We start from the raw sequence: 23513 nt of genomic DNA, 5'->3' as shown, positions 1-23513 counted from the left end.
GCCATTAATTTCACAAGACGAAAATTTTACCACTTAAGCCTTTGCCAATGTTAAATCCTTATACGGAAATTTAAAGACATCCAAATACTAAGATCACTAGATCACCATGATCAAATTAGAAACATAATCATACTTGATATATATTTATATCGCACGCTAAAAGTCATACTTTAACTACAAGTCATGTTCGACAAGTTGTGAGATAAAGATGACCAAGAATTCAATATAAGGAAATCCATAACGGAGAAATATAGAATATAGAAATCCAACATAAAGAAATCCAAAACAAGAAAATCCAATCAGACTGGTAATGCCTTTGTCTATCATTAAGATCAGGGAACATTTGCATATTAGAAAAATTCATCAGAGAATATACAACCACCACAACAAATTTCCAGAAATAAATGGACTCCTGGAGTGCCTTACGAGAGACAGCCATCATCTACTTACTGTAATTACCATACCCAAACATCTCACATTTTAACATTATTCCTTTAACTATTTTTTGCATCAGAATTTCCATATTATTCTTTTCACTAAAGAAGATCAGCTCATGAGGGAATTTCAATCAATACATTTCTCGACGTCATACTAGGATAGGTCATTTTGCCAAAATTAACCTTTTTCACTAACTGGGATGTTGCGAAAATTAAACAATCTTTCAGTCAATCTGATATCTTTCTAGCTTATGTCTATACTTATTAACCCATTCTCAATCTCTAATCATGCTTGTAACCATTCTATCACTGAACTCTTTGGTTTCTCACCCGAGAACTCATTCAACACAAATATCAGAAATTTCCATTATAAAACACCACTTTGGTAAGAGGGAGGGAGTCATAGGGCCTCTGACTCAACTCTCATATACTTATACATGTAACAAAATTTTCATCATCATAGCAATATCATCACAATCATGTCATTCATTTCGGGTAAACTAACTTTGATATTGATTTTACGCCCACTTTCCAGTTATCTCATTTTAACAAGTATACTTAGGCATGTATTCCATGTTTTCTGGATAACTTTACTTATCTATTCATTTAATCATACAAGTCATGCACATGATATCATACAAGGGCCAACAAACATAGATAAGTTTATCCCAATCTATACTTTTACCTCATACATCATCATTTAGACATATCATTACAATCATATAAATCAGTCCAAGCAATTTAACACATTTACTCAAATTATACGAGCTTGCCAATCATGATCATCCAAACAGATATACATGAATATTCATCCCATTAATATTTTTGATAAGTTATCTAAACACATGCATTTACTCGAGCAATTCAGTCACATACATCATGGAATTATCATTCAATCATAAGTAAGTTCATTATGCTATATAATCCTTTATCTCATTTCAATAGTTCATTTCAATCCATCAAATTTTAATATCCAAACGGGACAATGACATTTTATCCATAACAGGATATTATGAATCTCATTCGTACCTTTCCAAGTTTCAACTCATCATGACTGTACTTTACTCAAATACCTCATTACCACAATCAATATGGTCAGGTTAGCTCGGTTGGAGGGTACCTTTGTCTAAACAAAGTGGCTATCATACGCGTCGAGAAACATCACACTATCTCAGATCAGTGGCATGTATAGCTAGACTCTCATACATATGCTAGGTTAGTCCAAGAACCGACTAAACCATAGCTCTGATAACACTAAATGTAACACTCCTTACCCATACCCAAGACTGGGATAGGATACGAGGCATAGCCGAACACTTACACAGTCATTTATACAAAAATTGGGCCATAAAATTTTTGTCCAAATTAAAACTTTTCAAACACATGTATATCGTCCCTTATATGGGCCTTTAAGGCCTAAAACATACATCGGAGTGGTTTGGGACTAAACCGAGAACTTTCCATAAACTTTGGACAACTTAGAAAAATTCTTGCTTTGGAGAGTCACACGTCTGTGTGTGTTGAATCGTGTGGTCACACACGCCCGTGTATCTTAGGACACACCCGTGTCCTCAGCCCGTGTAACTTTTTCTTTGTGACATCAGCAAAACAATTTGAACCACACGGCCAGGCCACACTTTCGTGTGCTAGGCCGTGTCCTCTACGCGGCTGAGACACATGGCCGTGTCTCTGCCCGTGTGGCTAACACTTAGGCTATTTTCCAAGCCTTCATGTTTCTCATAAACCCTTACAACCTTATAAACATCAAAATCACAACTCATGGCATCATTTTAGTGATTAAACACCCTTTATTAAGACACATTCAACATTAGCTCGTCATTATACATATGTTCCACCTGCTCATGATAAACTAGTCTAGCCACATTATTACACATTCATTTGACCTTGTCATCTCATTAATCACTTATACCATTAAACTATGGTTACTAACTTATACATCAAACATCCATATTCAAGGCACTATCATCTTATTATGATATTACACATTTAATTCATGGTCATGACTGCCTCGATTGGTCATAAAACATGCATTCAACACACATGAGATATTACCAACCATGTGGCAAACAAACATATTCATATCATCACATCATATGCATTAAAACGTAACATGATTAGATAGACTTACAAACCATAATCAACATGAGCCACCTCTTATGGCCATATACAATAGCTCGATATAGGCCAATACATTTAGCCAAATCATAATAACACATGTCATAGAACTAGGTCCCTATACATGCCACTCACTTGATATTTCTAACATATGTATCAATACTCCAAAGGTATTGGCTTGATAGTGTGATGCTGCCTCCGACGATCTCCAACCCCGAGCTGACATGACAACACTAAAAGAAATGGAAAAGAGGGAGTAAGCTTTATGCTTAGTAAGCTTGCACGAAAAATAATAAGCAATGTATTAACATGCTATTTTTCAATTCCTCTCTATTTATTCAAAGTTCAGTTAAGCTATTTTCTCGAGTCACTGTCACTAAATTATTTATATATAGAGCTACGGGACTCCAAATTGAAAACCACTAATTTTCCAAGAAACTAGATTCACATATATTCTTACCATAAAATTTTAAGAATTTTTGGTCTAGCCAATATGTACAATTTATTCTTTAAAGTCACCCCTGTTTCACTGTCTGATAATTGTGACCCCTCTAAACTAAAAATTAAATATCTTTGTGTACAAGATTTTGATAATGTTCCCATTTCTTTCTTTCTAAAATAGACTCATAAATTATTTTATGAATATAAATTATGACTCATAATTATTTTTTTTCAAATTTTAATGATTTTCCAAATTCAGAATAGGGGATTCTGAAATCATTCTGACTCTGTCTCACAAAAATTCAAATATCTCATAATACGAAATTATTTTTCTTAAATCATTTCCTTTATATGAAAATAGACTCAATAAAATTTTATTTAATATCTTATTCAACTTCTAATTCAATTTTCACCATTTTTGATGATTTTTCAAAGTCATACAACTGTTGTTGTCCAAAACTGTTTTATTACTAAATTTCACTCTTTCATGTTTTCTTTGTAGTAACTTTCATTGTAACACTTACTCCTTATCAATCTTACCAAAGTTTGATCACATATCGAGCATGTTGCTCATAAGTTTACACACACGAACCTTCACTTAGTCATCACATAGTCATATTCAATTACACCTAGTCATTTCCCGTTGAACACATCGGAATAATAAGGGATGCCCGTTGGCCTGCACATAGTACCACCCTTGTAGTCAAAGCTACATTATTCACAAAGTGGCCTTCACATAGTGTCACACTTGTGACCAAAGCTATCTTTTACACATAGTGGCCTACACTTAGTACCACAGATGTATCGGGTACGCATAGTAGCCTACACTTAGTACTACTGATAAATCGTAACTTATACATATTTTTATCCCATGCTTAGCACATTTATGATGGTTTCTCCTTAGTTTTGGTGAATTCGATGCTCCTAATCCTTTAAATTCATGTTTTATACTTAGGTGAGCATAGGAGAGTACAAAGAGCGAGAAATGGGCCGAAAATGGAGAAAATAGACCCATATGGGAAATCAACACGGCCTGGACTTCCTCACACGGGCGTGTCACACGATCGTGTCCATTTGGCAGGATTGAAGCATGACTTACACGGGTAGACTACACACCCATGCTTATTCAACAGCCTTGACCACAGGCTAGAGTAATCTCACACGGACGTGTCCCTGCCGAGCCCAAGCATAGCCCTATTTGGAAAAAGTCGCTTTTGAGGGCTCTTAGGCATTCTAAAGCCTATTTAAACACCGGAGGAGGCACTTAGAGGAGAGAGGCGGAGTAGGAGGCAAGGAATTACTCAAGGGAAGCCGATTGATCCATCTCAGAAGTCGGATTCATTGTCAAAATTGAAGATCTCCCTTCAATTTCCATTCTGGGGTTTTGGGTTTTCTTTATGTTTTGTTATCTTTATTCTTGTGAGATGTTTTCTTTCATAAGTATGAACTAAACCCTCTAAATACCTAAGGGGAATGAAACCTAAGACAGATCTTGTTATTATTATCTGAATTGTATGATAAATATTTGACTTGTTCTTAATTATGTGTTCTTAATTCTTGTTTTAATATTCTAGGATATTGATTCAAGTTAATGCTCTTATTCAGAGGAGGAACAGACCCTGCCTAAGAATAAATTTGTAGTAATTAAGTGCAGTTGATTGCATGCCTAGAGATAGGGTGATAAGATTTTTCCAGATTAGCGTGAAACCTAATAAGGGGATCCATAGATCGAGTTAATGCAACACTAGGGCGTTAATTAGAAAGAGATTTCAATTAATTAACCTAGGGTTAGACGTTATTACTCTCAAGAGAGATAATAATATAACTTAGGGATTTTTACGGGTCAAGTCAAATGAATAAATTGTCTGATTCAGAGTCAAATAACAAGTGAAGACTAGGTGGATTTTTCCTTGGGTATTGTCTTAATCAATCGAACTTTCCCAAAAGTTTTTTCCTAATTTCTCTCTGTGCACTCTTAGTTTAGTTAATTAGTTTAGATAAACAAATCCCTTAATTTTTAGGCTAGATAATAAAAAGAAAGTAATTACTAGTACTCTTGGTTCCTTTGGGTTCGACAATCCTGTCTTGCTAAAGCTATACTACTGTTCGATAGGTACACTTGCCTTCATTGTGATAATAGTTAGTCTCAAGAACGATTAATTATAAATTTTTAAAACCTATCGTGAGTATCACTTATCAACTACACATGCAACCTAACCATCTGGTACACGTAGTAGCCTGCACTTAGTATTACACACGTGAACTAAAACCATTTTAAACACATAGCAGCCTGCACATGGTACTAAACATGTGTTCTCACAACGGATCATTCGTATCTTTTCTATTCCGAAGGTCCAACTAGGAAATTCCTCACTTTTCAACATTTTACCAGTTCATCCATAATCAATTTCAATTCATAATTTACATCAAGTGATCATTCAATATGCAACCACCTCTCATATAATAACAATATATTATAACATAAGTAAAAACAATATATTATTTACATACAAACTTACCTTCTTTTTCACTCTTTCACAAGTTATCCAACTTAATAAAACATCATGTTATATCAAATTCTCAACATATTCAGCTATTATATAGCAAGCCATCAATGACTGAACCATCAAACATTTCATGTGCTACTAGTCATATATTATTGTTCTCACAAATTTTATATACCATTCTTTCATCACTTTTCAATAGATTAAATCATGCCATTCGTGCAATAATAATATAGAACTTTCAATTCAAATATAGCATTGCAATATTATTGACACACGAAGTTACCTCGGTACCAAAATAGCAAAAAGGAACCTAACCGTTAATTTTCTATTTTTTACCCGATCTAAGTACAATCCTCATTTTCCTTGATAATTGAGCTTGGAAGCTTGAAAAACCCTAGCCATGGTTTCTTTATGAAAGTTTCGGCCAAGAGGTTGAAGATCGACAAAAATTGGCTTTTAATTTTGTTTTTAATTCATTTTAATAACTAAATGAACAAAATACCCTTAATAAGAATCTTTGGAAACATGCCTAAACATGTCCATTTTTGTCCACCAACTTAACCAATGGTCTAATTACCATATAAGGACCTCAAATTTAAAATTTCATAACAATTGGACACCTCTAGCATGTAGAACTCAACTTTTTCACTTTTTACGATTTAGTGCTTTTGACTAAATTCAGTGCCCAAACGTCAAAATTTTCGAACAAAATTTTCACGAAATCATTTCGTTAAATTGTAGACCATAAAAATATAATAAAAAAAATATTCCTCATCGGATTTGTGGTCCCAAAACCACTATTCTGACTAGGCCCAAAATCGGGATGTTACACCAATAAAGATTTTTCCCAAAATTTCTCTTTTTTTTCTTCTGTCCCTTCTCCAATTTTATTTTATTTTTGGTTTATTGTTCCTTAAGTTATTCAATTTCGGTAATCGGTGTGTTGATTCAGTAGATTGCACCTTAATTCCTATGTAAGATTGTTTATTTTGTTTTTTGTTCTTTTCTACTATTGAGGCCAATTGTTATCCTTTTGCTAGGTTGAGGTTCTTTGTGGTGTTTTGTTCTTTGATATTAATCGTGTGGGTTTTTAGGAGTTCACGAGGTGACTAATCCATCGACAATCTAGAATCAGTTGGTAGGGTTGTTTCCATTTGGGTAAGTGATTAATCGTCGAAAGGCTAATTTTTGTTTTGTTAGGGTTTCGTGTTAGCAGTTGTAGGCAATTTAGTATTTGGAATTAGTATTTTGTTATTAAAATTGGTCGTTTATTGTTGGTTTTAGGTTCTGGAATCCTCGAGGCTGAGTTCGCATTGAAGAATAATAAGGTGTGTATCGGAGAACTCAAAAAACAACGAACGACAAAAGTCGAAATCTAGAACTGTTGATGTCACACGGCCATGTGCTAGGCCGTGTGTAACACACAACTGTGTGACTGGCCGTGTGCTGTACCTTATGAGACACATGATCTGGGCCAACTCGGTCGTATGGGTCACACGGGCTAGCCAAGTTGTCCGCGTGGGCCCAAATTCTAAAAATTTTTCCTAGTATTGTATTCATCATACGAGTTGAATGCAGGCCCTCTATAGGGTCCATACTACTTAAATAAGACTTGAAAATGAGGTATTTGTTAATATGCTTTTGTATATGATATGTTTAAGGTGTTTGATTTATACGTGTATGATCCGTATTCTGTCAATTCTGATGGTATGTTTCTATGTTACTATGTGGGATGTGAGCATGTGATGTCAGAATATGTTAATTTGAATATCTCTAAATATGTTATGTAACCATGCATGTGACTTTATGGCAAAATTGATGTGTTTTCAATGAGATTTGATAAACCTATTCTACGAAACGTGCGTTCCCATGCCTTCTATTTTCTACTATTATAGGTCAGCATGTCCTACATGTTTGTCAGTCTAATTATGTATATGCATGCCATGACATGTTGCACGGGGTTTTGGATGATGTTTAAGGAGGAATTTTCTGGCAGTTTAATGATCTACACATTTTGGTGTTTAACCATATTTTTGTTTGGCAGTTTGTCTGCAATTATAGTGGCTCATCACTTTTAATTGTTTTGGCTACTTTGTTGCATTAGAGTGTCCTAACCACATATATTTTTGATCTAACAATTTTAACTGCAATCTCTGGTGGAAATGTCCACAATTTTCTGTTAGCGTGGTTCGGTTAGACGAGTTCTAGAGAACTCTATTTTGGTGTGTAGTAAAGTTAGGCAGGAAGTTTTTTGAAAAATCTGCATTATGATTTCTGAAAAATATCGCATTGGCATAATCATGCATTATCAGTTCTATTCAATTTCACGTGATGAAATTCTTTGTGATACTCTGGTTTGTAAATCGTGATATGTGTGTTCTATGATTGAGTTTTGTTATACACTGGGCTCTATAGCTAACCTCTTTGTTTTATCTCAGACTTTTCAAGTCGACTTTGAGTTTAGGATTGGACGGTGTGTGGGAGCTCGGATTGATTCTTTGTTAATAAAATAAGATATTTTAATTATTTTGGACTGTAAATTTTTTTAAACTTCGTCTTTGGTTTTTATTCTACTTGTTCGGTTTTGAGTATTTTAACCTCATAGGTTAACAATTTAAAATTCAAATTTTAAAAGTTAAAAGTTTGAAAGTTTTCCATTGCAAAATTAAGTAACCCCTAAAGAGTTTTTTTGTAAATAAAGAAATAGTTTTAATGATTGTCTGTCTTTAAGCTAAAAATAATTAGCCAAAATACTTATTTTCAAGCACAATTTTGAATTCAAATTTTTGGATTAAGATAAGTGATTTTGGATTTAAGTTTTTCTAAAAATCTATGAAAGTTTAGCCAAATTCTATGTTTTCGAAATGCACTTTGAGTTTGATTGAAACGAATGCTTTTAAACAAACTAATGTAATTGCTCAAAATCTGGTCATAATGTTTAGGCCGAGTTTGGGGTGTTACATAGAGTCTTTTTTGCATTTAACGAGCTTGTTTTCTAGCCATTTTATATTTACTTTTTGTATTTTCAGTTTTACTAGCTTAGAGTTATATTATTTCAAAATAAGCATTTTTAGACCATTTCTAGTGTTTTGATGACGTATTAGACCAAGTCGGATCTCGGGAACAACTAATAGGCTATTTGAGTGTATAGGGTGCCAATTCAAGCCCAAGAATACAAAGGACGATGCCGGTGTTGTGACACCAGCATGCAGTGTCGAGGCATCAAACATCAAAGCTGTTAGGGCTAAAATGGGGATGATGCGACGTGGGCTTTGTGACGTTGAGACGCCATGAAAATTTTATAGGAAAAAGGTTGATCCTTGGACGAAAATTTTGAATTATTTTCTTAATTGGACCGTAAGCATTTAATAGTATATTGTAAGAATCAATGTGTATCTAGGGTTGTGGGGCACCAAGCAACATTTAGCCTATTTAAGTCACTTTATAGTTACCTAAGAAAGAGTTAGACTAGTTAGATGTAGACTTAGATAGACAAATTTTCATTTAGTTTTATTTTTATGTTAGCTTAGTCAGGAATTTTCTATTTCGATGTGAAGACGGTTGAGAGTAGAGATTGTTCTAGACCTGCACTTCAATGATTTATCAATGACCAATTTCCCTATCTCTTTCTTTTATTATTTTATTTATATTTCGTTAGCCTGAACAACTAATGTTTGTATGAATATTGAGATAAAATCATGTGCATATTTGTATCTTGCATGTTTCGGTTATGGATCTGATTTATTAATTAAGTAATTATTTATCTAAAATTTGGAGTTTATTCAAGAGTACTTAGTATATTAAGGAGTGAAACCCCTAGTAGAATATGTAGACAGGTGAGACCGAGAGGGAATCCTATTGAGTATAACTTGTGCCGAGTAGTGAGACCGAAAGGGTATTCATAATCCTAAGAAGAGATTGAAATGGTGACTTCGGTAGTAATCCTTAGTGACGATGAGACAGAGAGGGTATTCTTAGCTAAGAGTGGTAAATAACTCAGTTGAGAGTATTTAGCGATGTAATTGATAATTAGGGGTTTAATCGATCATAGACCGAAAACTCACATCGTCGACACTAAGAATAGAAAATTCCATTAGGTTATTTTAGATTAATTAATATTTTAATTTTGCATTAACACTACTAATTCGTGACTCAGTTAGATTAGTAATTATTTTTTTTTGTAATTAATTTAATAATAAAATTCTCCAATATGCAATCCTTCGGGTGTGATCATCGAAATACTTCCCGAAGTGTTTCGTTGTAACTTTCTTCTATATTACAATTTGACCCATATACTTGTGGACATCACTATTTTATTATTTATCTTTTTGTTGAAGCATTTCCAATCCAAATATTCGCATGTTTGGCGACAATCAAGTTGGTGGCTACCGGACTGATTCGGTACCCCTTGCGTTCCACGCATCATCATTTTACTCCTTTGGCGGTCGTCTTTATCAGCTATTAATGTTATTTTTGATCTTCTTGCTGAGATGTTGTTTGATTGTGAATCAAGACGGTTGGAGTTTGTCTCTAGTGTTTCTATGCATGCTAATATGGTTTAACAACAGAAAAGTGATGGTGTGGTTCAGTCAAAGATTTTTGAATTAGGTAATGGCTATAACAAGGGTTATAATCAAGGAAACCATCAACAATTTAGAGGTGGTTTTCAAGATGGAATAGGTTACTATCATGGAACTGCTCGTGGAGCTCGTATTCCTCATAATCGACCTAAATGTCAATTATGTGGAAACATTGGACATTTAGTGTAAAAATGTTACTATCAGATTGATCATACATTCTCTGGTGTTTCTGATATGGATCAAAGGATGATTATGAGTATGAATTATAATAATTTATTTGATTAGGGTCAATGATCATAGTTCCCTTAGAGTTATAGTATTCAAGGGGTGGTTTCATTGCCTCAGTATTATGGCCAATGAGTACAAGACTGTGGATTTCAGCTTCCTAGTCGGGTGAATACTTCTGGTCCTATAAGACAGAATATGCAGTTTCCAATAAGTTTTAGGATTCAAATAGAAGTATGTGGTTTTAATCAATCGAGCATCTAACTACTAAACTGCAATTCTATTTCAATTTTTGATAATGGTAGAGACAAGATGTGTATCTAGATGTAGGGGACATTAATCACATTGCAAATGACATTTAAAATCTCAATAATATTGTTGAATACACATGTACTAATAAACATTTTATGGGTAATGGTGCTTGTGTTCCTATTTCTCATATAGGGTTTTCTTCTCTTATCTTTGGTAATAGACTTTTACATTTAACAAATTGTTATATATGTTCTACATGTTTGTAAAAACTTGTTGTTTGTTGCTCAGTTTTCCAAGGATAATGAAATTTATTTTGAGTTTCATCCATTTCATTACTTTGTGAAAGATGTATAGACAGGGATTGTTTTGCTAGTGGGTCACATTCATGAGGGTTTATATCCTTTTGATTCTTTAGCATATAAGGATGTTTGAACTGATTATTTTGATGGTTCTTCAAAGTTTGTTTATTCAGTTAATAATGCTAAATTAAATTCTAGTTGGGCTCCTTGTTCTGTTTTAGATTTGTGGCACGGACGACTTGGACATCCATGTAATGAAGTGCATCATAATGTACTCACAAGTTGTAATATTTTTCTAAAAGAACCAAAATACAAATGTTTGTTCAGCCTGTCAACTTGGGAAGTCACACAAACTTCCTTTTCCTACTTTTTACAACAGTATACTCTTCTCTATTTGAATTAGTTGTATCAAACTTGTGGGGTCCTGTTCAAGTAACTTCATAAGGATGTATTTAGTATGTGTCTTTTCTTGATGCTCATGGTAGGTACACTTGGATATATTTACTTAAAAAGAAGTCAAAAGCACTTGATCATTTTCTACAATTCCAAAAGCTTGTTGAATTTCAATTCAATTGTAAGTAAATACTTTCCAAAGTGAATGGGGTGGTGAGTTTTGATCATTTACAAATGTGTTGGCTAAATATGGTATTCATCATAAATTGACCTGTCCACATAATGAAATGGACTTGTGGAACAAAAACATAGGCATATCATGGAAATAGATCTCACTTTGCTTATTTAAGCATTTGGCACATGCATTTATTAGTCATGTTTACTTAGCTAAAAAGCTTCGTACTTTTATGTTGTAAGGAAAATCTCCTTATAAAATGTTGTATAAAACTAAGCCCAATTATTTGTATATTAAGGTGTTTGGCTACTGTTGTTATCCTTATCTTTAATCTTATAATAGACATAAACTATAGTTCAAGTCAAATCTACGTAAAGGTTACAATTGTCTCGATGATACTAGTCGAATTTTAATTTCAAAACATGTAGTGTTTGATGAAGGATGTGTTTCTTTTTCTTCAAATTCTAGTTCTAAGTCTAATTGTTCTCGAGATCATCAAAAGATTGATAATCAGGTTTATCAGCAATCTCATGTACCGATTTTGTAATATGATAACGTTGGTTCAGTGGTTCAGTTTTCTTGTTCTCATGATGGTTCTCTTGTACCTTCTATTAAGTCAGTAATAAATGATTTCTCAAGTACAGCAAGATGTGTTTCCTTAAGGTTTGCTTTTGGTTTTAATGCTTCAGTCACAACTTTTGTAGACCAAGCTGATTCTGGTCTCAATATTGTTCCTAACTTGATTCAAGGTTTAGTTTCAACATCTCAACCTATATGTTCTAATGTTCATCCAATCAAACACGTTCAAAGAATGGCATTTTTAAACCTAAGTTATGTACGGCTGAGTTTTGTGATCGTGAGCCTATGATTATAGAAGAATTATTCACTAATGATGAGTGGAAACAAGCTATTCAATAAGAAATTGATGCATTGATGAAGAATAAGACATGAGAGCTTATGTCTTTACCTATTAATAGGAAAGCTGTGGGTTGCAAATGGATTTTCAAGATAAAAAAAAATGTTGATGTTTTGATAGCTCGTTATGAGGGAATGTTGGTTGTAAAAGGACATTTGCAGAAGGCATGCATTAATTTTCAAGAGACCTTTACTCAAGTGATTAAGCCAACAACAATTAGAGTTATTATCTCTTGTTGTGACATATGGTTGGTAGTTGCACCAAGTTGACATTAACAATGTGTTTTAGAATGGTGATCTAACAGAAGAAAGATATATGCTTCAACCCCCTAGTTTTGAAAAACATAATGGTGATCAGTAGCTTGTGTACAAACTTAAAAAGGCTTTGTATGGCCTTAAGCAAGCTCTTCGAGCATGGTTTCATAAGTTGAAAGAACATTTTGTAGAAACAAGTTTTGTGTTGTCCAAATTTGATGCTTCCCTTTTTATTAAAATTATTGAAGTGGTTCTTTAAGTCTTGGTATATGTTGATGAAATAATTGTTACTAGGAATAAAGATACATGTGTGGATGAGTTTGTTAAGTCCTTGGATATGAAGCTTTCTCTTAAAGATTTGGGGAAATTGAATTTTTTTCTTAAGGATTAAGGTCTACTATACATTTGATGTGTAACAACCCATATTTCAGTGAAATCGAAACAGTGGTTTCGAGACCACAAATCTGATCTGAAAATAAAGTTTATTTTTATTTTATTATATGGTCCGTATTATGATAGACATGTCGTGTGAAAAATTTGATACGAAAATTTTATCGATTAAGTGCTTAATTATGAGAAGGACTAGATCGCATAAAATATGAAAGTTGAATTCTAGTAGCTATAAGGATTAAATAGCAATGGAATTCAAATTTAGAGGTCCTTATATGGTAATTAGACCATTAAAGAAAATGTTGTAGATTTTTGGTGACTCATCCATGGAAAAATTAGAAAAGAGTAGGGACTAAATTGGAAATTGAAATAAATAAATAATTAAAAGATGATAAAAAGAAATATCATCTTATTTTGTCATCTTCAACCCCAAAATCATATGGAAACCTTAGAAGAGAGAGAAAAAACTTTCAAGGCTTAATTGGGTAAGTTTTATTGTCTCGTTTTTAGTAATTTTGATATTTTTGAAACTGGGACAGCTTAATCTATCTATTTGGGGGATTAATTTGAAAAGTTATCAAAGTATGGAAAATGGGTCATGGATGTGTATGCTTAAAATTAGAAATTTATGGTAGAAAATGAAAGGTTGTTGATAGATAAACAACTTTTACAAAGTGATTTTTGATGAAAACATGATTTAGGGACTAAAATGTAAACTTGTGAAGTTGAAGAAAAATTCTAAATTTTTATGAATACATGTGCTGTAAATTTTGTAATGGGATTTTGGTTAGGCTTTGAATAGGGAGTAAATTGCACAAGTTTCAATTTTTTAGCCTAGGGACGAAATTAGAATTTATGAAAAAGTTAGGGGCAAAATGGTAATTTTTCCTAGGATGTAAATTGAGTCCAAATAAATATGAAATATGTGAAATTGATGATTAAAGCTATTTATATAGATCCAGACAACACAAATTCAAGGTTAGACCGAGGAAAAGAAAATGTTTTGGATTAGTAGATTTTATATGTGAACAAATGTCGAAGTAAGTTCGTGTAACTTAATCGGGTATCTAAATATGTTTAATTGAATGTTGTGGTGTATGGAATGTGACTTAAATTGATGTACATTACTTGAATGCTAAAATGAAAAATTTGATACATGCTTGATATGGTGTAAAAGGGTTAAGTCTTGATTGAATATTGAATTCCAATGAATATATGCGCTTTCCCGAAACGAATAAGGTCCTGCATTTGTTATGGACGGGATTTAGCTCGGAGATTAATCCTATTGACCTTGTTATAGAAAGCATTTAGCCTGGACGGGTAATCCGGATATAATGCCTCTTGAGTATACGTTATGATTGCTGTAACAGCCCAATTTTGGGCCTAGTTGGAATAGTGACTTCGAAACTACAAATTCGAGGCTGGAGAAATTATTGTAATGATATTTTATGGGTTATAGCATGTTTATGAAGGTGCATGAAAGTTTTGGTGAATTAATTTTAGTGAATGCATGCTTAATTGTGAAAAAGACTAAATCGCATAAACTGCAAAAGTCTTGTTTTATTAGCTAAAGGTGTAAATTGATTATGAATCATATTGTGGAGGTATTTAAAGGGAAAATAGACCCTTTTGAGAGAGGTGGCCAGCCATAGGAGACAAAGAAATAGAAAAGTCAACATTTGGTGAAATTAGGTGATAAAATTTAATAAAATAAAACAAATAGGAAAAATTAACATTTTGTCATCTCTCTCCATTGATTTCGCTTCAAGAAAATATCCATGGAAGCTTAAAATTTTAAAACTCTTGCAAGTAAGTCTTCTTGGTGGTCTTTCTTGATAATTTTTGTGTTTTTGGAACCCCTAAAGCTTAATCTAGCTAATGAGGGGACTATATTGCAAAATGGTTGAGAGTCTAGGGTTTTTCCATGAAAGCATATGTGTTGTTAACTGAAATTTTATGGAAGAATGTGAAATAAACAACTTTTGTAAAGTGATTTTCATGGACAACCCCTAAAAGGACCATTTTGTAAAATTTATAAAATAGGTTTTAATTGTGTGAAATAGTGGAAATTTGGGGTTTTCATAAGAGTATTAAATGGTCGGTTAGGCTTGGCTAATAAGGAAATTTGATAAAAATTGATTTTTGGGCCTAGAGGTAAAATGGTCATTTTGTGAAAGTCTAGGGGCAAAATGGTCATTTTGCCCAATTTATAAATTATTGAGCTTTTAGATTTAATTGATGATTAAATGTCTAAATTTTGACATTTTAGATCAAGAAATACGAAAATCGGACTTGGACTGGGGAAAGGTCAAGATTGTGGATCAGGCCCATTAGTTGCTCACATTTTGTAAACCAAGGTAAGTTGTGCGTAAATAATGCAAATTAAATGTTCTCATGTATCATACAATTAGCTTGGCATGAATTGTTGAGTTGTGTTGGGAATGTGAATTATGAGAATTAGTGTAACAAAGACTTTCAGTTGAACATTAGCAATAGATTTGGATATTCACGCCATGACATTGGGTGATATATGTGTGCTAGTGTAAGACATGTCTTGGACATGCATCGACCACATTATGAGAGCCAGTGTAAGACATGTCTAGGACATGCATCGATATTGAGGTAAGAGCTAATGTAAGACCTGTCTGAGACATGCATCGGCCTCGAGATATACAAGCTAGTGTAAGACCTGTCTAGGACATGGCATCAGCTTTTTGTGTGTTAGTGTAAGACCTATCTGGGACATGACATCGACACTAATATATGAGAGCCAGTGTAAGGCCTATCTGGGACATGGCATCGGCCTCTATATATAAAAGTCAGTGTAAGACCTGTCTGGGACATGGCATTGACTTTGATATGCTAGCCAGTGTAAGACCATGTCTGGGACATGGCGTCGGCATCTTATCCCATGTTTTGGGCTATTGAATATCCTGTAGTATTCCGAATGGTTCAACAGGATATTTATGGTTTATATTGATATGAGAGAACTTATGACCATGTGGTGAGTGGTACAGGTACCTAATGAGAATTACGAAATACGAGCTTTATTTACATTGTATGTTTAGTATGGAAGGAAAGTGAGTAAGTTATGCTTATAACCATTTGTGTATTTTACATGAAGTATGAATTATGGATTCAACCAATGTTGTATGCTTGGTGAGAGATGAATATGAACAATTAATATTTATGAATCATTACTTTCGTGTGCAAATTTAGTTATATTGAGAGTATGATCTCTTATGGTAACTTGTAGTTATTTCATTATTTACATGCAACTTACTAAGCTTTATTCTTACCCTTTTTCCTTTCTATTTCCTTGTAGTGCTGCCAAATTAGCCCGTGGATCAAATACCCTAGAGGCCTCATTCACACCATCATTTGAAGCACTTGGTATAGTTAGTTATTTTATTTTGATTATGGCATGTATAGTACTTTGTCTTTTGGATTTTGTGTCTTTATTATTTTCCCAAATGTGTTGGCTTGGGACGAAACCCTTCATTTAGTACAAGGCCACAAATAATGGCTAATATTTATTTATGATATGCAATTGATGATGTTTCATGGATGGGCAAATTACATGAAGGAATAAGTGCATGCTTGGATTGTTATAGTGTGATGAAGGTCGTTTCTAATTATCATGTTGTGGTCGAATTGACCTTATGTTGATGCATGGAATTGGTAATGTTGATGAGGTATAAGTTAGTGCAAGTAAGGGTGGCAAAAGGCTTGGTAGATAGCCTCATTTTTGTCCACACAGGTAGACATACAGCGTGTGTCCAGGCCGTATGCGACACACGGTCAGTTCTATGGGCGTGCGGTCCGACCGTATGTCCCCTACACCTTGAATTTGCAAGTCAGTATGCATGGTAGTAAACACACAGGTAGAGACATGGCCGTGTGTCTCAGCCATGTGGAGAACACGGCCTTTGGCCATGGGTGTGTGCCTTGGCCGTGTACCCCTAATTTGTTGCTGAGTCAGAAATAGAATGTCAAGGTTTTTGCACACGGGCTACGACATAGGCGTGTCATGCCAGTGTGAAGAACACGGGCTATAGACACGGGCATGTGTCTGGCCGTGTGAAAACTCGCTATAGGTTCGAATTTGGAAATAAATTTAAACGGGTTTAGGGCAAGGGCGTGTTCCCTTGTGCTTAGACTGTGTGAACCACACGGGCCTTCAGTATGCCCATGTTGAAATGGCCATACAGGCGTGTGCCCCTATTTCATGTGACATATTTCAAATTTTTCAACGGTGTTTAGATTAATCTCAGATCATTTCCTAAGTGTGATTTGGGCCTTACAGGCCCATATTAAAAATTTCTAGATTAAGAGTGAAATGTTTTAAATTTGATCTAGTTTTTATAACTCAAAAATGATTGTATGCATGTGTTTAAGTCAGGTAATGCCTCGTGCCCAGTCTCAGCCTCGGACTTGAGTAAGGGGTGTTATATTTAGTAGTATGAGAGCTATGGTGTAGTCAATTCTAGGACTAACCTAGCGTGAGTATGAGTTTAGCTATACATTCCATAGTTGTATATTGATAGTGTGACGACTCCTGATGAGATAAATTGTGTTTTTATATATAGTAAATGGATCCTGATGTGGCTACGGCAGATGATGTGGAAACTAATGCACTAGCTTCCGCTGAAGGGACCACGCCGGTAGATAGTGGACCCCTGACAATGAGTCAGGGTGGAAGGGCTAGAGAAACTTACCTTCACATGATGAATGCATGGTACTCGGAGTTCGTTCATGCGAATCTGAAAACTCCACCTCCCCCACTTCTTTTGATTCCTCAGCCTACCCTTATGGCTCCCATGGAGTAGACATGATTAGGAGAGAGAAACCTTCAATAGACAGAGTCCGTAAGCATGGGGCCGAGGAATTCCGAGCAAACGTTTATGATAACCCGGAGAGAATAGAGTTTTGGTTGGAAAATACCATTAGGGTATTTGATGAGCTATCATGCACACCCGAGGAGAGCATGAACTGTGCCATGTCACTCTTGCAAGATTTAGCCTATCAGTGGTGGAATACTCTCGTGTCCATTGTGCCGAGAGAAAGGGTAACTTGGGGATTCTTCCAAGAAGAATTTCAGAAGAAGTACATTAGCCAACGGTTTATTGATCAAAAGAGGAAGGAATTTCTCAAACTGAAGCAAGGCCATATGATAGTGATGGAGTATGAGCATGAATTTGTGAGGCTCAACAAATATGCTTGGGAGTGCGTATCCACAAAATCCACAATGTGTAAGAGGTTTGAAGATTGATTGAACAAAGACATCAGACTATTGGTTGGCATCTTAGAGTTATGAGAATTCGTGGTACTTGTTGAGAGAGCCTGCAAGGCTGAAGAATTGGCTAAGGAAGAGAGAAGAGTGGACATTGAGTCCCACGACTCAAAGAAGAGACAGATGGGGAAGTCACATTAGACGCCATCCAAGAGATTGAGAAAGTTTCCTACTTCATCAAATGCATCAGTGGGGTTCTCGAGCAAGAGTAAGAATAAGTAGCATGTGGTGACAAAAGCCTAAACCACTTCTATCGTGAGTGTGGGTAGTGCTCGCCCGGATCTACCAGAGTGGCCTCTGTGCGCTAGACATCATTTCGGTGAATGCCGAGGTGTGAAAGGGGATATTTCAAATGTGGGTCACTTGACCATTTTATCCGTAGTTGTCCTGAGATGGGCGAGAAAAATAGAGATCAAGCTGTAAGATCGGGTAACGCCCCTTCGAGGGGTAGACCATAGAAGAACCCGGGAAGTGGGGCTGGCAGCCAAGGTACACTTAAAGATTCCACTGTGAGGTCCGAGGGCAGAACGCCTGCAAGGACTTATGCTATACGTACCCGTGAAGAGGCAGAGTCTCCCGATGTGATTACGGGTACCTTTTCTATCCATGATATATCTGTCGTTGCCTTGATTGACCCGGGGTCTACCTATTCTTATATTTGACTGATACCCCGTATGAACATGCTAGTCGAGTCCACTGAATTTGTGGTAAAATTGTTCGACCCGTTAGGCAAGCATATGTTAGTTGACCAAGTATGTAGAAATTGTCCTTTGACAATTAGAGGTCATTGTTTTCCGGCTAACTTGATGTTATTGCCATTTAATGAATTTGATGTAATCCTTGGGATGGATTGGTTAACTTCTCATAGTGTTGTAGTGGACTGTGGGTAAAAAGTTATCAAGTTGAAATGTGGGAGAGGGGATGTTCTTTAAGTTAAAATTGGTGAATTAGACAATTCGCTGTAGTGGTATCGTCCATGTTGGCATTGAGATATTTAAGAAAAGGGTATAAAGGTTACCTCGCTTTTGTATTGAATACTCAAGCATCTGAATTGAAAATCAAGTCAGTACCGGTGATATGTGAGTACCTGGATGTATTTCTGGAAGAGTTGCTCGGATTGCCTCCAACTAGGAAAGTTGAGTTTGGCATAGAGTTAGTCCCTAGTACAGCACCCATCTCGATTGCTCCATATATGATGGCTCCGATGGAGTTAAAGGAGTTGAAAGTTCAACTACAAGAGTTAGCAGATAAGGGTTTTGCGAGACCGAGATATTCTCCGTGGGGTGTTCTGGTACTTTTTGTGAAAAAGAAAGAGGGACAATGAGGTTATGTATATATTATAGACAACTCAACAAGGTGACTATGAAGAATAAGTATCCTTTACCAAGGATAGACGAACTGTTTAACCAATTGAAAGGAGTCACCGTGTTTTCCAAGATAGATTTAAGGTCCAGTTATTACTAACTCAGAGTAAATGAGCAAGATGTACTGAAAATCGCGTTTAGGACGAGGTATGGGCACTATGAGTTCCTTGTTATGCCCTTTGGTTTAATGAATGCCCTTGCGGTGTTTATGGACTTGATGAACCACATTTTTTGGTCGTACTTGGATAAGCTCATGGTGGTCTTTATCGATGATATATTGATTTATTCTCGAGATGTGAGTGAACATGCGGTGCATTTGAGAACTGTTTTGTAGACTTTGAGGGATAAGCAGCTGTATGAAAAGTTTGGTAAAAGTGAGTTTTGGCTCTGAGAGGTCAGATTTTTAGGACACATCGTGTCGGGTGTTGGAATTAGAGTTGACCCAAGTAAGATCTCAACTATTGTAGACTGGAAACTGTCGAGGAATGTGTCAGAAATTAGAAGCTTTCTAGGCTTAGCTGGGTACTACAGACGGTTTGTTAAAGGGTTCTTGATGATAGCTACTCTGATGACTAAACTGCTACAAAAAGAGGTTAAGTTCGAGTGGACGGATAAATACCAACAGAGCTTTGAGACATTAAAGACCTTGTTGACTGAGGCCCCGGTTTTAGTGCAACTGGAACTGGAAAAATAGTTTGTGGTATATAGCGACGCCCTCTTGAATGGATTGGGGTGTGTACTCATGCAAGAAGGCAAGGTCATAGCTTACGCTTCGAGACAACTGAAGCCACATGAGAAAACCTACCCAACACACGATTTAGAGTTGGTTCCCATCGTGTTCACATTGAAAATTTGGAGACACCATTTGTACGACGAGAAATGTTGAGTGTTCACCGACTGTAACGCCCCAAATCCCTAAATCCTTGATAAAATTATTTTTGTGTGTTTGTGACATGAAAGTATGTCTGGCTTAGTGGTTGTGTGCTTTGAAAGTGTCTGGGAAGTTATGGGTTCAAGTCTTGGCTTCCACAAAAATTTTTCTTTTTAAGGATAAAACCCTTATCTTTGGCCAGTAGGGTTATAAGTTTATTTTGGTAAAAACATGACAGAATGGGACTGCTGGTCTAGTGAATAGTGGCGTGTAGAGTGTGCTAGTGGTTTGAGGCTTGAATCCCTACTTGTGCAAATGGAGATTATTTTTACTGGTCGCCATAGGAGGAAGTTGTGTTTGATCGAAACACTGAAGAGTTTGAATGAGTTTGAATGGGTTATTGTTAGCCAAATTTGGGGAGTGAAAAGGGGGATTTTCAATTGTTGAGGTTTGTGAGTAGGAGGTTTTTAGGAGGAAATCAGGGAATTCGAATTTGGTAGGAGTGGTGCTACCGAATTTAAACTCTAGCACTCATAATTTCGGTAGTGTGGGAGTGTCTTGGAAGAGTCTAAGGTTTAAAAGCTGATGGAATTAGAGGAGTCCCATTTGGCCAAAAAGGATTCGGTCACAACTCTCTAGCTAACTGAGTGCCAATTTTGTTTCTAGCTTTGCTGCCGATTTCTTTCTCAACTATTCAGGTTGGTCACATTCATTTTTGTTTTGTTTATCCTATAGTCGAATATTGCAAAAGAAAAGGGGGTTCTTTCGGGTTTCTGCCATTTCTTCTCCTAGAATATTCGGATTCTTCCATCATTTTCCTATTTGTGTCGACCTTCTCTGTTCTTTGTTAAGCCGAATCATCTCCTCATTCTTTGTTTGGCCATATACCCTGAGTGTTGTTTCTCTTCTTCTTCTCTTTTTTTCCAAACCAAATATCTTCTGACATTGTGGCCGAATCTGTTAAGGCCTAATCATCTTCTTTCTATTCATTTTTTTTCCTTGGTTGATTCTTGCTGAGGTACCACCGAAATCCCTTTGATTTCTTGGTAAGTGTTTTTACGGTCTATTTTCCCCCTAGCTAAATCTTATTTGGCTTTCTTCTCAAAGGTTCGGCTTCTGTATCTTTTAGGCTGAATAGTTGCTTTTTCTCTCTTTTTCTGCCATAGGGAAATATTCATCTAACACCTCTATTCATACAAATGTTGCTAGGGGCTCGATTTCAATAATCAAGGTGTTAGGCCGATTGCTCTTCCCCTACAAGTGGTTTTTCATTTATTGGTAAGTGCTTTAAGTATTGGTTAAGGATCTTGTCCTTGTGTTATGTTTCTTAATGGTGGTTAAGTGTTCGATTTGTAATAAGGTAACTGGGGATCTTTTGTTATCAGGCGAGGACAACTGAAAGTGTAAGGTGAAAGGTGGTGTTTGGTGTTGAATATTTAAGAGAAGCATTCGTGGTTTATAAGGTGTTTTGATCTCAGAAGTGTTTTAGCTACGACATCACAACAGGTGTGTAACACTACCATTAGATGTGAAACAGCAAAAGCTGAAAAGCTGAAATGTGGGCTGTCGACACCACACGGGCGTGTGGCCACCCATGTGGCAAGCCGTGTAACAAAACATGGCCATGTGGTCGATGAGATGGCCATGAGCGTTTTCATGGGTCGAAACGATATTGGGCCATCTTGGGTCGAACTTGGCCGTATGGGCCCAATAGGCCTGTGGGCCCCATAGGGGAAAATCGTACAAAAGTGTGGTAAACCACACGGCTAAGGCCATTTTTGGGCTATGTAGGCCATACGATCGTGTGGGCCCACATGGGCTCGCAATATGGGCTGTGGGCCCATTCTCACTGATTGTCTGTTAAAGTTGCACAGGTCGTCCAAGACGACTGTGGACCTACTGTTGGGTCTGTAAGTGTACCTGGACCCTTATTTTTGTAAATGACTGATATACCCCTATGTGATGTATGACTATTTGAGCATGCCATTTGTACTGTATATACATTTATATTATGTTACATTGCATGGGGTGGGATATATGATTTTAGAGGAAGTGTACTGAAAGGCTATAAGCCTATTACTGGCAGCTCTGCTGCAAATACTATTTTAGTGTCGCAACCGGTGCTACATGGAGTGTAGGGATGGGTGGGTTGAATTTATCCCCACATGGTGTGTAGGGTTAGTATGGAGATGGTGTGTAAATGCTAGATGGGGTATGATTTTCTGATTGCATACTGTACTAATACTATAATGGGCTTATGCCCTACTAAAACTGTTACTGAAATGGGCTAAGGCCCTAACTAAGGCTGAAAGGGCTTAGGCCCAAATTGTGTTTACTCTAATTGTTTGCTATTATGGGATTACACACTGAGTTTTCGTAAACTCACCCATCTGTTATACACACTGAGTTTTCGTAAACTCACCCATCTGTTAACTGTGCAGGTAGTCCCCACACTTAGATGGATCGATGCGGCGGAGGACTCAGTGGTGGCCACTCGACTTAGTTATCTTTTAATATTATAATCAAGGTTTTTTTTTGGGCTTTTCATTATGTAATAAGGTCTCTCAGGTTTTTTTTTTTTAATTTTGGTATTTTACTCAAATTTATTTGTGATTTACAACTTCTAGTAGTAGGATTGCTTCTAGTATATAAAGTAATCAGCTAGGTTTATAATATGAAGAAAATCGATAAAAATCAATTTTCGAGCATAAGGGTAAAATAGTCATTTTGTGAAAGTCTAGGGACAAAATAGTTAGTTTGCCCAATTATGAACTTTCGGGTGTTTAAATTGATATGCTGATGAAATAAATGAATTTTATTAATTTAGATAAAGAGAAACGTGATTCGGATCTTGATCGGGGTAAAAACAAAGTTTATGGGGATTAAACTCGTCTTCATCATTTTGTATCGAGGTAAGTACATATGTAAAAAATGTGTTATCGAAGTTTACTTTGGTATATTTTAATAATACTCATGTATA

Source organism: Gossypium arboreum, chromosome 1 (genome assembly GCF_025698485.1).
Source record: "Gossypium arboreum isolate Shixiya-1 chromosome 1, ASM2569848v2, whole genome shotgun sequence".
NCBI classification, from domain to species: domain Eukaryota; kingdom Viridiplantae; phylum Streptophyta; class Magnoliopsida; order Malvales; family Malvaceae; genus Gossypium; species Gossypium arboreum.
The sequence above is the reverse complement of the archived record's forward strand: the minus strand, read 5'-3'. Positions refer to the sequence as shown.